This window comes from Oncorhynchus tshawytscha, linkage group LG18 (assembly GCF_018296145.1).
Source record: "Oncorhynchus tshawytscha isolate Ot180627B linkage group LG18, Otsh_v2.0, whole genome shotgun sequence".
Lineage (NCBI taxonomy): Eukaryota > Metazoa > Chordata > Actinopteri > Salmoniformes > Salmonidae > Oncorhynchus > Oncorhynchus tshawytscha.
Genome location: NC_056446.1, coordinates 20338753 through 20351587, shown reverse-complemented (window position 1 = coordinate 20351587; position 12835 = coordinate 20338753).

Here is a 12835-nt window from a genome sequence, read left to right as displayed (position 1 = left end):
CTATATCATCGACTGCATCCTTATGTAATACATGTATCACTAGCCACTTTAACTATGCCACTTGGTTTACATACTTATCTCATATGTATATACTGTACTCGATATCATCTACTGTATCTTGCCTATGCTGCTCTGTACCATCACTCATTCATATATCCTTATGTACATATTCTTTATCCCCTTACACTGTGTATAAGACAGTAGTTTTGGAATTGTTAGTTAGATTACTTGCTCGTTATTACTGCATTGTCGGAACTAGAAGCACAAGCATTTCGCTACTCTCGCATTAACATCTGCTAACCATGTGTATGTGACAAATAAAATTTGATTTGATTTGATTTGATTTGAACAGCTCTCATTCTCTCCCCCTTCACAGTAGAAGCCTGAAACAACGGTTGACATCTAGTGGAAGCCTTAGGAAGTGCAAAATGACCCATATCCCACTGTGTATTCGATAGGGGCTGAGTTAAAAAACCACAAACCTCAGATTTCCCACTTCCTGTTTGGATTTTTTTCTCAGGTTTTTGCCTGCCATATGAGTTCTGTTATACTTACAGACATCATTCAAATAGTTTTGGAAACTTCAGAGTGTTTCTATCCAATACTACTTATGCATATATTAGCATCTGGGACTGAGTAGGAGGCAGTTTACTCTGGGTACGCTATTCATCCAAAAGTGAAAATGCTGGCCCCTATCCCAAAGAAGTTAACAAACTTAACTTTCTGTGATGTTTTTGTGTTATTGTGTGATAATATTAGTGTATTATCATTATTTTCTTAAACATTACAAAATGTTTCTAAAATAATTGCTTTATACTCTAATTTTGCTTTCTGTAGCACACACTACTGGTCAACATGAGCTAGCAAAATGATTCAGAAGTGTGCCAGGCGTTGCAGTCCCAAGATATAATGGGGGAGGGGAATTTTGGCATGCAAGAAAATAGCCTCGCCGAAATCCTCCCCGCCCCCTTCTAATTTACTTAATTTTGTGGCTAGAGTCAAATACTTTCTTTTCTGATAATTTTACAATACACATTAATAGTAGCCAGATAGGTAATTTTACAATACACATTAATAGTAGCCAGATAGGTAATTTTACAATACACACATTTGGGATTGTGAATGTTCACATTTTGAGTAGAATGTGGGAATATTATATTGCCCTTTCATTTTTATTTTACCAGGTAAGTTGACTGAGAACACGAGCTGGTGTCACGAATGTCGTCTTGAAAATGACCGGAACAATGTGCAGCGTGGTGAGTGTACCTTTTAATTTATTTCTAAATGTCACCAACAAAACAATAAACAACAAAACAAACGTGAAGCTCTGTAAGGCTATACATGCATTAAATGAAGACAACAACCCACAAATGAGAAAAGGAAAAAAGGCTGCCTAAGTATGAATCCCAATCAGAGACAACGAAAGACAGCTGTCCCTGATTGAGAATCATACCCTGCCAAAACCAAAGAACCAGAAAGCATAGACTTTCCCACCCAAGTCACACCCTGACCAAACAAACATAGAGAATAAAAGGATCTCTACGGTCAGAGCATGACAGTACCCCCCAAAAAAAAAAGTGCGGTCTCCGGCCACAAACCTGACACTATAGGGGAGGGTCCGGGTGGGCATCCATCGTGGTGGCGGCTCCGGTGTGGGACGCAGACCCCGCTCCACCTCGGGCTCCCCCCACTTTGGTGGCGCCTCTGGTGCGGGGACCCTCGCCGCAGGCCCCGGACTGGGGACCCTCGTCGCAGGCCCCGGACTGGGGACCCTCGTCGCAGGCCTCGGACTGGGGACCCTCGTTGTAGGCCCCGGCCTGGGGACCCTCGCTGCAGGCCCCAGACTGGGGACCCTCACTGCAGGCGCCGGACTGGGGACCCTCGCTGGAGGCTTCGTGCCATGGATCATCACTGGAGGCTTCGTTCCATGTATCATCACTGGAGGCTTTGTGCCATGGATCATCACTGGTGGCTTCGAACATGGAGCCGGAACAGGTCTCACCGGTCTGAGAAGACCTACTGGAAGCCTGGTGCGTGGAGCTGCCACAGGGCTTACCAGGCTGGGGAGACATAATGGAGAACTTGTATGTGGAACTGGAACAGGTCTCACCGGACTCGGGAGATGCACTGGAAGCCTGGTGCGTGGAGTAGGCACCGGATACACTGGGCCGTGGAGGCGCACTGGAGGTCTCAAGAGTAGAGCTGGCACAACCCGTCCTGGCTGGATGGTTACTTTTGCCCGGCAAATGCGGGGCGCTAGTACAGGACGCACTGGGCTGTGCAGACGCACTGGAGACACAGTGCGCAGAGCCGGCGCAGGATATCCTGGGCCGAAGAGATGCACTGGAGGCCAGGAGCGCTGAGCTGGCACCATCTGTCCTGGCTGGATGCCCACTCTAGCCCATCCAATGCAGGGAGCTGGAATATAGCGCACCGGGCTGTGAACGTGCACTGGAGACACCATGCGCTTCACCGCATAACACGGTGCCTCACCAGTACCACGCTCCCTACCGTGAGCAAAAAACAGCCAAAAACAAAGAACCAGAAAGCATAGACTTTCCCACCCGAGTCACACCCTGACCAAACAAACATAGAGAATAAAAGGATCTCTACGGTCAGGGCGTGACAGCTGGTGAATAGTTAGAAGGGAGAGCTGATGAATGAGCCAATTGGAAGCCCTACATTTGGATTTCCTAACAAGAGTGCCACCATGTGTTATTGTGGGGATTGAGGCACTTACTGGAAACTTAAGTGTTTAATGAGCATAGTAATTCCATGTAAAACTATAATTGCACTCAGGATAACATTAGATCAGCATGAAATTACTGCTTGGTGCTGTAGATATAGGGACTAGAGCAAGAGTTTTGTCTGCTCAGGTCACATGGTCAGGAAACAAATCCTGGCCCTATAGTGCAGGTTCACCATGTCATTGGCTGTGGTGTTAGAACAGATGAATCCTCATTGCTATTTCCATGGTTAGGCCTTTCATACCCTGAACCAAATCACTGAAGCCAACAGAGACAGATTAAATTCAGAGAAGCTGGATGGACTGCAGTGATATAACAGATTCTGATTGACTGTGGCTGATTGTGAGTGTGGCAACGGCCCTGAGAAGCAAAGGAAGGAATTTCCTGTTTCAAAATTCAAATAAATAAATAAATAGTGGATGTAACTTCTCATGAATGTTTACAAGAGTTCATTCTACCGTCTCTCTCTCACACACACACCCTCTCTCTCTCTCTAGAAGAACATATAGTGTCATAATGATGTGCGTATGTGACTTGAGGAGTGTCTGCAGCTGTTTCTAATGTCATGCTATTATTACCTCATTGCATGTAAGAATTCATATGTGAATGTACTGTGTAGGAGTGTACTGTATGTCCAATGAAACACGCACAATATGTCAGAAACTCACTGAGCAGTGTAGTAAGTAAGGGTGAGTTGGAGTTGTTATGACCTTCACATCAAAGACCATAATTGATTATTTATAATTGGAGGTAGGGGAGGGAATAAATGAAGTGCTCTTTTGGCATTTACATGGAAGACAGAGCAAATTCTGCCTGCCACAGTATCCACGTATCCATTTATGGGCTATTCTCACAATCTCACGGAGGCAGCATGGAAACAACGGTATCAGGAATTCAACCATAATCGCTCCAGTGATGTTGTAGTTAAAAAGTCCTTACAAGAAACGTTAGGCTGCTGATCTGAAGTCTGTCATTTAAAAAAATAACTTAATGAGAGCAAATAGCAGGTTCCAGACTCAAATTGGCTGATACTACCATGTTCTAGCTTGAAACACGGTATTAGGGCAAATTCTGTTATTGGTCTCCACCGTCCCCTTACTGATTTCTTAGTCACAAAATGAAACACAGGGATGAATGAAGCTCAGATATGCATCTAGACTGCATGGAATAATTTCCAAAGCTCTGGTATTTTGAACCTTTTATATGGAGACAATTTTGAGCCAAGTCACTAACCTCTGTCCTTCATAGAGTTGTTTTTTTCCCGTATAAATAAACAGACGGTAGACTAGCAGGAGACTGCTCGGTGATTTGCTACTCCTGTTCACGATCGTGATTTTTTAAATTTTTATTTTAAATAAATCATTTACATTTGAACACCCTACTGTACATAAAACATATTCTGATGGGGGGGGCACAGTAACAATGGTCAACGTTTTAAGCAGTGGGGACTCAATCATCCTGTCAGCTCCTGGAAAATATCTGTAAATATTAGGAGTACAAAACATAGATTTATTGAGTTGAGCATTTTATTTTCATCTTTATCACCCCCAATACAGGTTGGTTTCCATGCCCATGCAAACAATACCTTGGCATAGGGATGCTTGAGGATGTGGTGTAATATGTACAAAACACAATGTCCTCTCCAATCATCAGTCAATAAAGCACATCCAACTGGCCAAGTTGAATGTGACTGGAGACTTTGTGAGGAAAGAGGTTGGTTACTTCATTAACTTTCTGACCCTTAGCATGTTGACTAACAAGTATTGAAATACTATTGTCACTTTTTGTATTGCCAGAAATGGCACAATCACTCAGGCTTACAGGCTCAAGGTCTTTGGCACTGGGCAGCGAGTGACAGGGTTACTTTTCTAACATTTCAATGGGTTTGCTTGTCATTGCCAAAGACAACACCCAAAGGACATTAATTGGAAATTAAAATGTGATTGTCAGGCCAAGATGGCCATTTCCCTCCACACACACAATATAACGGAAATCTCAAGTCAGAGCTAAAATAACGAGAGCATTGGGGGAAATCATTGTTTCAAGTTTTAATGGGGTTTCAATCAAGTCATCAAGAAATAAAACATTTGGGAGTACAACATATTGTGCACTTAACTAAATTTAGAAATAAGGACAGGGGAAAATAAAGAGGATCAGGGGAGAATCAATGTACCTTTAGCAAATCTAATTCATTTAAAAGTTATCAATTTGTACAGTATATGCTGAAACCACAAATACATGTTATGGTCGATGGCGTATTACATGATGAAATCTACCATATTCTAAAATGTAACATATACAGTATATTATATGCAATATGATACAGTACAAAACTGCTACCTAACCTGTTCACTGCTAGAGTAAAAGCACAAACAACATATGTTTTAATATAAACACAGAGCAACAGGTAGAAGTGTATTCCTAGTATAAAAGTAAATCAGTATCAAAGTGCTTTTTGAATTGGTGGTTATATAATCAGCATTTACAAACAGCAAAGGACTTTGCAGTTATGACCCCTGCAGCTCAACTCATTCAACCAATTAGGCAACAGTACACAGCGAAGTCTTGGTGGTTGCCCACTGAATCCTTAAAGAGAAGACAACTTCAAGAATTTCGCAATTGTAGATCGCAGAGAAAGAACAACAATACAGCACTTTATCCAGGCTGAGAGGTATTAATGGCCCTGTAGGCTAGAATTAGAATCCTGAACATAACAGCATAACATGACATAACAGCTGCAATAGGGAGCCCGTCCAGGGTGCAAATCAGTGGAGGGGAATCTGAGAATGCAGTGATTCCAGCAGGGTGTGAGTTGAAGTAGTCAAATCTGGAGCTGACAAGGGCTTCAATGTAAATGGCGTGATCATCTTGGATTATCTAACAACTGAGAATGGGAAGGCATTCCCTCGGATGACGAGCATCTCCGTCTTGCTGATTATGTGCTGTCATCCAGGTGGAAATGTCACCTGCATATATATATAGAAAAGCTAAGAGATAAGTTGAGTGTCCTGTGAATATGTTTATGAATATGTACTATACATGTGTGTGTATGTGTATATATCTTAGTATATATATTTTCTATTTTATTTTCTTTTATTGTCATTATTGTGTTTTGTGGTTGAGGGGTGGGGGGGAGGTGCTGGGGGTGTCCTATTGAGGGCGAAGGGACCTATTGGAGAGAGGATTCTTCATGGAGGCACATTCAGTCATAGTTTTGTTTATTATACTATTATACATGTATTTATTTTTTTATTATTTATTTTCTATTATTATAACAGTTTACTGTGATTATGGATATGCACTCATGTTAACTTATACATTTGAACTTTCTTTTTCGCACAGAGTACAAATTTTAGATTTATTATTGTTATTATTATTTTATTATTACTACTGTACCTACACATGTAGGAAAAGCCATAAGAGGGAAAAGCGCAATGGGATGGGTAGAAAGAACAGTAGAGGGCTCTGAAAACTATTGTTGAAAACTATTGTTGACTAGAGTCTAATACTTCCTGTGGCACACATCAGAGGGTTTGATAGGTCACCAAAAATGATTCTGAAGTGTGCCATGCCTTGCAGTCCCAAGATAGAAGGGGGGGGGGTTCGGCAGGCAAGGAAATAGCCTTATATTTATTTTGTTGCTCTAGCAAATGTATTCAAAGTTAACAAAACAGAGTGATAGGAAAACATATCTATACAATGAGACTGTCACAAAGGCCTGAAGTTTCATAGGGCTGTAGCCTAATGTGATTAGTGAGAGATTAGCTTTACATGAAGTTAATACATAGTGATTTGCTAATAGGGTAACATGCTGATGTGTAGTCTTGAAGTTATGTCTGTGATGTCGACAGACATAATGAGTACTCCTCCCCCCCAAACTTTAGTTGCAGAAATTCAGAGAGTGCTACAGTCAGAGTGCTGCACAGATAATTAGAAGAGCAGAAATAGACCCACACATAGCAGAGTTTCTGAAGGAGGATGAGGATTTTTTTTAATTTAATTTTATTTCACCTTTATTTAACCAGGTAGGCTAGTTGAGAACAAGTTCTCATTTGCAACTGCGACCTGGCCAAGATAAAGCATAGCAGTGTGAGCAGACAACATAGAGTTACACATGGAATAAACAATTAACAAGTCAATAACACAGTAGAAAACAAAGGGGGAGTCTATATACAATGTGTGCAAAAGGCATGAGGAGGTAGGCGAATAATTACAATTTTGCAGATTAACACTGGAGTGATAAATGATCAGATGGTCATGTACAGGTAGAGATATTGGTGTGCAAAAGAGCAGAAAAGTAAATAAATAAAAACAGTATGGGGATGAGGTAGGTGAAAATGGGTAGGCTATTTACCAATAGACTATGTACAGCTGCAGCGATCGGTTAGCTGCTCAGATAGCTGATGTTTGAAGTTGGTGAGGGAGATAAAAGTCTCCAACTTCAGCGATCTTTGCAATTCATTCCAGTCACAGGCAGCAGAGTACTGGAACGAAAGGCGGCCAAATGAGGTGTTGGCTTTAGGGATGATCAGTGAGATACACCTGCTGGAGCGCGTGCTACGGATGGGTGTTGCCATCGTGACCAGTGAACTGAGATAAGGCGGAGCTTTACCTAGCATGGACTTGTAGATGACCTGGAGCCAGTGGGTCTGGCGACGAATATGTAGCGAGGGCCAGCCGACCAGAGCATACAAGTCGCAGTGGTGGGTGGTATAAGGTGCTTTAGTGACAAAATGGATGGCACTGTGATAGACTGCATCCAGTTTGTTGAGTAGAGTGTTGGAAGCCATTTTGTAGATGACATCGCCGAAGTCGAGGATCGGTAGGATAGTCAGTTTTACTAGGGTAAGCTTGGCGGCGTGAGTGAAGGAGGCTTTGTTGCGGAATAGAAAGCCGACTCTTGATTTGATTTTCGATTGGAGATGTTTGATATGAGTCTGGAAGGAGAGTTTGCAGTCTAGCCAGACACCTAGGTACTTATAGATGTCCACATATTCAAGGTCGGAACCATCCAGGGTGGTGATGCTAGTCGGGCATGCGGGTGCAGGCAGCAATCGGTTGAAAAGCATGCATTTGGTTTTACTAGCGTTTAAGAGCAGTTGGAGGCCACGGAAGGAGTGTTGTATGGCATTGAAGCTTGTTTGGAGGTTAGATAGCACAGTGTCCAATGACGGGCCGAAAGTATATAGAATGGTGTCGTCTGCGTAGAGGTGGATCAGAGAATCGCCCGCAGCAAGAGCAACATCATTGATATATACAGAGAAAAGAGTCGGCCCGAGAATTGAACCCTGTGGCACCCCCATAGAGACTGCCAGAGGACCGGACAGCATGCCCTCCGATTTGACACACTGAACTCTGTCTGCAAAGTAATTGGTGAACCAGGCAAGGCAGTCATCCGAAAAACCGAGGCTACTGAGTCTGCCGATAAGAATATGGTGATTGACAGAGTCGAAAGCCTTGGCAAGGTCGATGAAGACGGCTGCACAGTACTGTGTTTTATCGATGGCGGTTATGATATCATTTAGTACCTTGAGCGTGGCTGAGGTGCACCCGTGACCGGCTCGGAAACCAGATTGCACAGCGGAGAAGGTACGGTGGGATTCGAGATTGTCAGTGACCTGTTTGTTGACTTGGCTTTCGAAGACCTTAGATAGGCAGGGCAGGATGGATATAGGTCTGTAACAGTTTGGGTCCAGGGTGTCTCCCCCTTTGAAGAGGGGGATGGCTGCGGCAGCTTTCCAATCCTTGGGGATCTCAGACGATATGAAAGAGAGGTTGAACAGGCTGGTAATAGGGGTTGCGACAATGGCGGCGGATAGTTTCAGAAATAGGGGTCCAGATTGTCAAGCCCAGCTGATTTGTACGGGTCCAGGTTTTGCAGCTCTTTCAGAACATCTGCTATCTGGATTTGGGTAAAGGAGAACCTGGAGAGGCTTGGGCGAGGAGCTGCCGGGGGCGGAGCTGTTGGCCGAGGTTGGAGTAGCCAGGCGGAAGGCATGGCCAGCCGTTGAGAAATGCTTATTGAAGTTTTCGATAATCATGGATTTATCGGTGGTGACCGTGTTACCTAGCCTCAGTGCAGTGGGCAGCTGGGAGGAGGTGCTCTTGTTCTCCATGGACTTCACAGTGTCCCAGAACTTTTTGGAGTTGGAGCTACAGGATGCAAACTTCTGCCTGAAGAAGCTGGCCTTAGCTTTCCTGACTGACTGCGTGTATTGGTTCCGGACTTCCCTGAACAGTTGCATATCACGAGGACTATTCGATGCTATTGCAGTCCGCCACAGGATGTTTTTGTGCTGGTCGAGGGCAGTCAGGTCTGGGGTGAACCAAGGGCTGTATCTGTTCTTAGTTCTGCATTTTTTGAACGGAGCATGCTTATCTAAAATGGTGAGGAAGTTACTTTTAAAGAATGACCAGGCATCCTCAACTGACGGGATGAGGTCAATGTCCTTCCAGGATACCCGGGCCAGGGCGATTAGAAAGGCCTGCTCACAGAAGTGTTTAGGATACAGATATAGACCCAGACATAGCAGAGTTGCTGATGGAGGATGAGGATACAGATATAGACCCAGACATAACAGAGTTACTAAAGGAGGATGAGGATACAGATATAGACCCAGTCATAGCAGAGTTACTGAAGGAGGATGAGGATGCAGATATAGACCCAGACATAGCAGAGTTACTGAAGGAGGATGAGGATGCAGATATAGACCCAGACATAGCAGAGTTGCTGATGGAGGATGAGGATACAGATGTAGACGCAGACATAGCAGAGTTGCTGATGGAGGATGAGGATACAGATATAGACCCAGACATAACAGAGTTACTGAAGGAGGATGAGGATACAGATACAGACCCAGACATAACAGAGTTACTGAAGGAGGATGAGGATACAGATAAAGACCCAGACATAACAGAGTTACTGAAGGAGGATGATGATATAGATATAGACCCAGACATAACAGTTACTGAAGGAGGATGAGGATACAGATATAGACCCAGACATAACAGTTACTGAAGGAGGATACAGATATAGACCCAGACATAGCAGAGTTACTGATGGAGGATGAGAATGCAGATATAGACCAAGTTCTCATTTAGAACTGCAACCTGGCCAAGATAAAGCACAGCAGTTCGACACATACAACAACACAGAGTTACACACAGAATAAACAAACGTACAGTCAATAATACAGTATTGTGCATTGGTGCTGGTACCAGGGAGCCATAGAAAATTGTAAAGATCCACCCTGTCACAAAAACCTTGGAGGCCATATATTTTTTAATAGAGAGGTTGCACAGAAAATGGTACCTGTATATCATAGGATGTCAAATGATAATGTCCTCAAAAGAATCTAGCACCCAGAATGAAAATGAATGTCTGAACTCTGTAGTATGGTCACGATGCCCCAAAACTGTCTTCTTGGACAAAAGCCGCATTGACGGAGCAGCCAGTATGGCAGTAGCTATGTTCAGTGAGGGAGCCACTGCTATAACAAATCTGATGAACAAATTGTGTCTTGACAGCACTTTGGTGACACTGGTGCAATCAGAGAGGAGTTGTGAGAGCTGATGCTGCTTCAACAGAGTGTGCCAAGCATAGGCGCAGGTCCCATGACACAGTCAAGAAAGTAAAGCGTCACCAACAACAACTCAGAGGGCCTTACATATGGGCCAGGCATAGCTGATTTAATGTCCTGCACATTTCAACAGCCATACAAAATCCTTGTATGTGACAAATTGAGCAAAGTGATATGAGAATTTGCCCAAAAGAAGGCAGGCAATGGAACAGAGAGCTTTCAGGAAAAACAGCACTGCCGGGTTGGATTTTCCTCAGGTTTTCGCCTGCAATATCAGTTCTGTTATAGTCACAGACAATATTTTGACTGTTTTTGAAACTTTAGAGTTTTTCTATCCTAATCTGACAATTATATGCATATTCTAGATTCTGGGCCTGAGAAATAGGCAGTTTCATTTGGGTATGTTTTTCATCCAAACATCAACATACTGCCCCCTACACTCAACAGGTTAATAGTGTTTTTTAAAAATATATTCCATGAAATTACAATATTTTGATAAACAAATCTGTAAAGTCTGACCATTGAGTGTCTTATCACAACAAAACAAAAATAATTCTGCCTTGAAGAAATGTTTTGGAAAAACAGATTCTCAAAATATGCAAATTAGCACATATTTAAGGACGGTTTGCCACATTTGCATATTCAATTGTTTTAATAAATTGAACTTGTAAAACAATAATATCTTGTATTAATGCATACTTTTAACTGGTAAAGTTTCAGTCTAATGAGAGTAAAGGAAAAAAATCCCTGTTAGCCTCTGTCAAGCTCTTGATTTTGTTGAGATTGACGTATTGGTAGTCATGATGCATACAGTAGTTATAATTCCTTCCATATTACTAAAGTCTATAATCAACTTGACCATCAATTCATTTAAGTGAATTTTCATAACCAACACGAGCTTAGGGTTTTTGGATCCCCTCCAGACCATGATGAATTATGAGAGTGGAGCTGTTGATGTTCAGTAACCTTGGCTGGTCTGGTAACCTTGGCTGGTCTGAAAAGATTTCCTAGAACCTCTCCACAGCAGCCGCTGGCCTACCACGCTAGTGTTGTGTTCTCACACAAGCCATGCATGTTCTGTAGAAGCTGGCGTTTCCTCAACAGGGCCAGATGCTTCCTTCAGGAATCCTCCATCATCTGTCTCCTGATTTGCTGTTGAAACATTTGGCAAAATATCAATCCTAGGAAAGAGCAACGAGTTTACCTTTGCATCCCATTAACTCAAAGTAAACTCTGTTGAAGTGCGCCATGTAATGACACTTCACGAATTTACTGAGAATTTGTATGTTTGTGCATTTGGTTCCTCAGGCCAACTGCAAGGAGAAATCACAAACACTTAATCCTTAATTTATCCATAAAGGACACTTCTCTATATAAGGAAATAAGACACTATCTCAGGGTTAAAAGGTGGCCGGTCTCAAGATTTTACTGTCTGGCACAGAGTGGTAGAAGCTGTAACTAACTATACATCGGCCAGGCCTATGTAGTGAAGCTCTCCCACATACATACTGTATCTTAAAGGACCATGGCATGATTCATTGTAGCTACCTCAGTTCCTCCCTCTTTATCTAAAATATTGGCTAGATGGATGCAGAAAAAAGTCCCCCAAAACATACAATAGCCTGTCAAAAGGAGACAAATTGACAAGTGGTCTATGAGGTGTTTTAAATCTGGTTAGTTTGAACTTTTCTGTTATGTAATGTGACAGGTTACTACACTCTTTGGAAAGTCTGTTTGCTTGCCTACCCGTTGTGAGAGCAAAATTGCAAGATTATATTACAATGCTGTAATTGCATCAAATGGTTGTTTTCTGCAACATAATAGAGGGTTCTTATAACTCTATTGTGTCCGTGTAAACTGAAAGTGGGCCTCTGGGAGATTTAACATGGACAGGAGATTTACGATGTCTTTGGGTGATACCGCATTCCAGAGCATGAGTTAATGTTTCTGTACTGGGGTACCAGGGGGAGATGGCTCCAGTATGGAGTTGGGGGGGCAGACCCTGCTCTCTACACAATGAGGACAGTTTTTACAGCAGATACTGTCTGCTGTGAATTATAACTATATTTCATACAATTCTTAACCTTGTGACTCATTCCATACATCTGTTTTTTTGTCATGTAGACTGAAGGAGGATGGACTTTGCTATAAAATGCTGTGGCTCAAACCAGCAGATTGAGTTCTCAGTGATCACCTCCAGGGGTGATTACCGACCAGCTCCATTACTGCACTAATTAAATAATACAGTTGGATTGTTTTGAAGAAATCTAAAAGTTTCTCATTTTGATTACAATAATTCCACCACACCATCCACATCGCTCTGGCCAAGCTGATGTTTCTTCTCCACAATGAGTCTGGATTTGCCTCCCTCCCCTTTTTACGCACATTGGCCCGAAGATCATGGCAGAGGTGTAGCATTTGAGACTGAAAAAGTTTGAACACAGATAGTCTTGTGGCGAGCAGACTATGTTATCCCACTCCCACACAGAAGTAAAGCTTAAAGTTTCC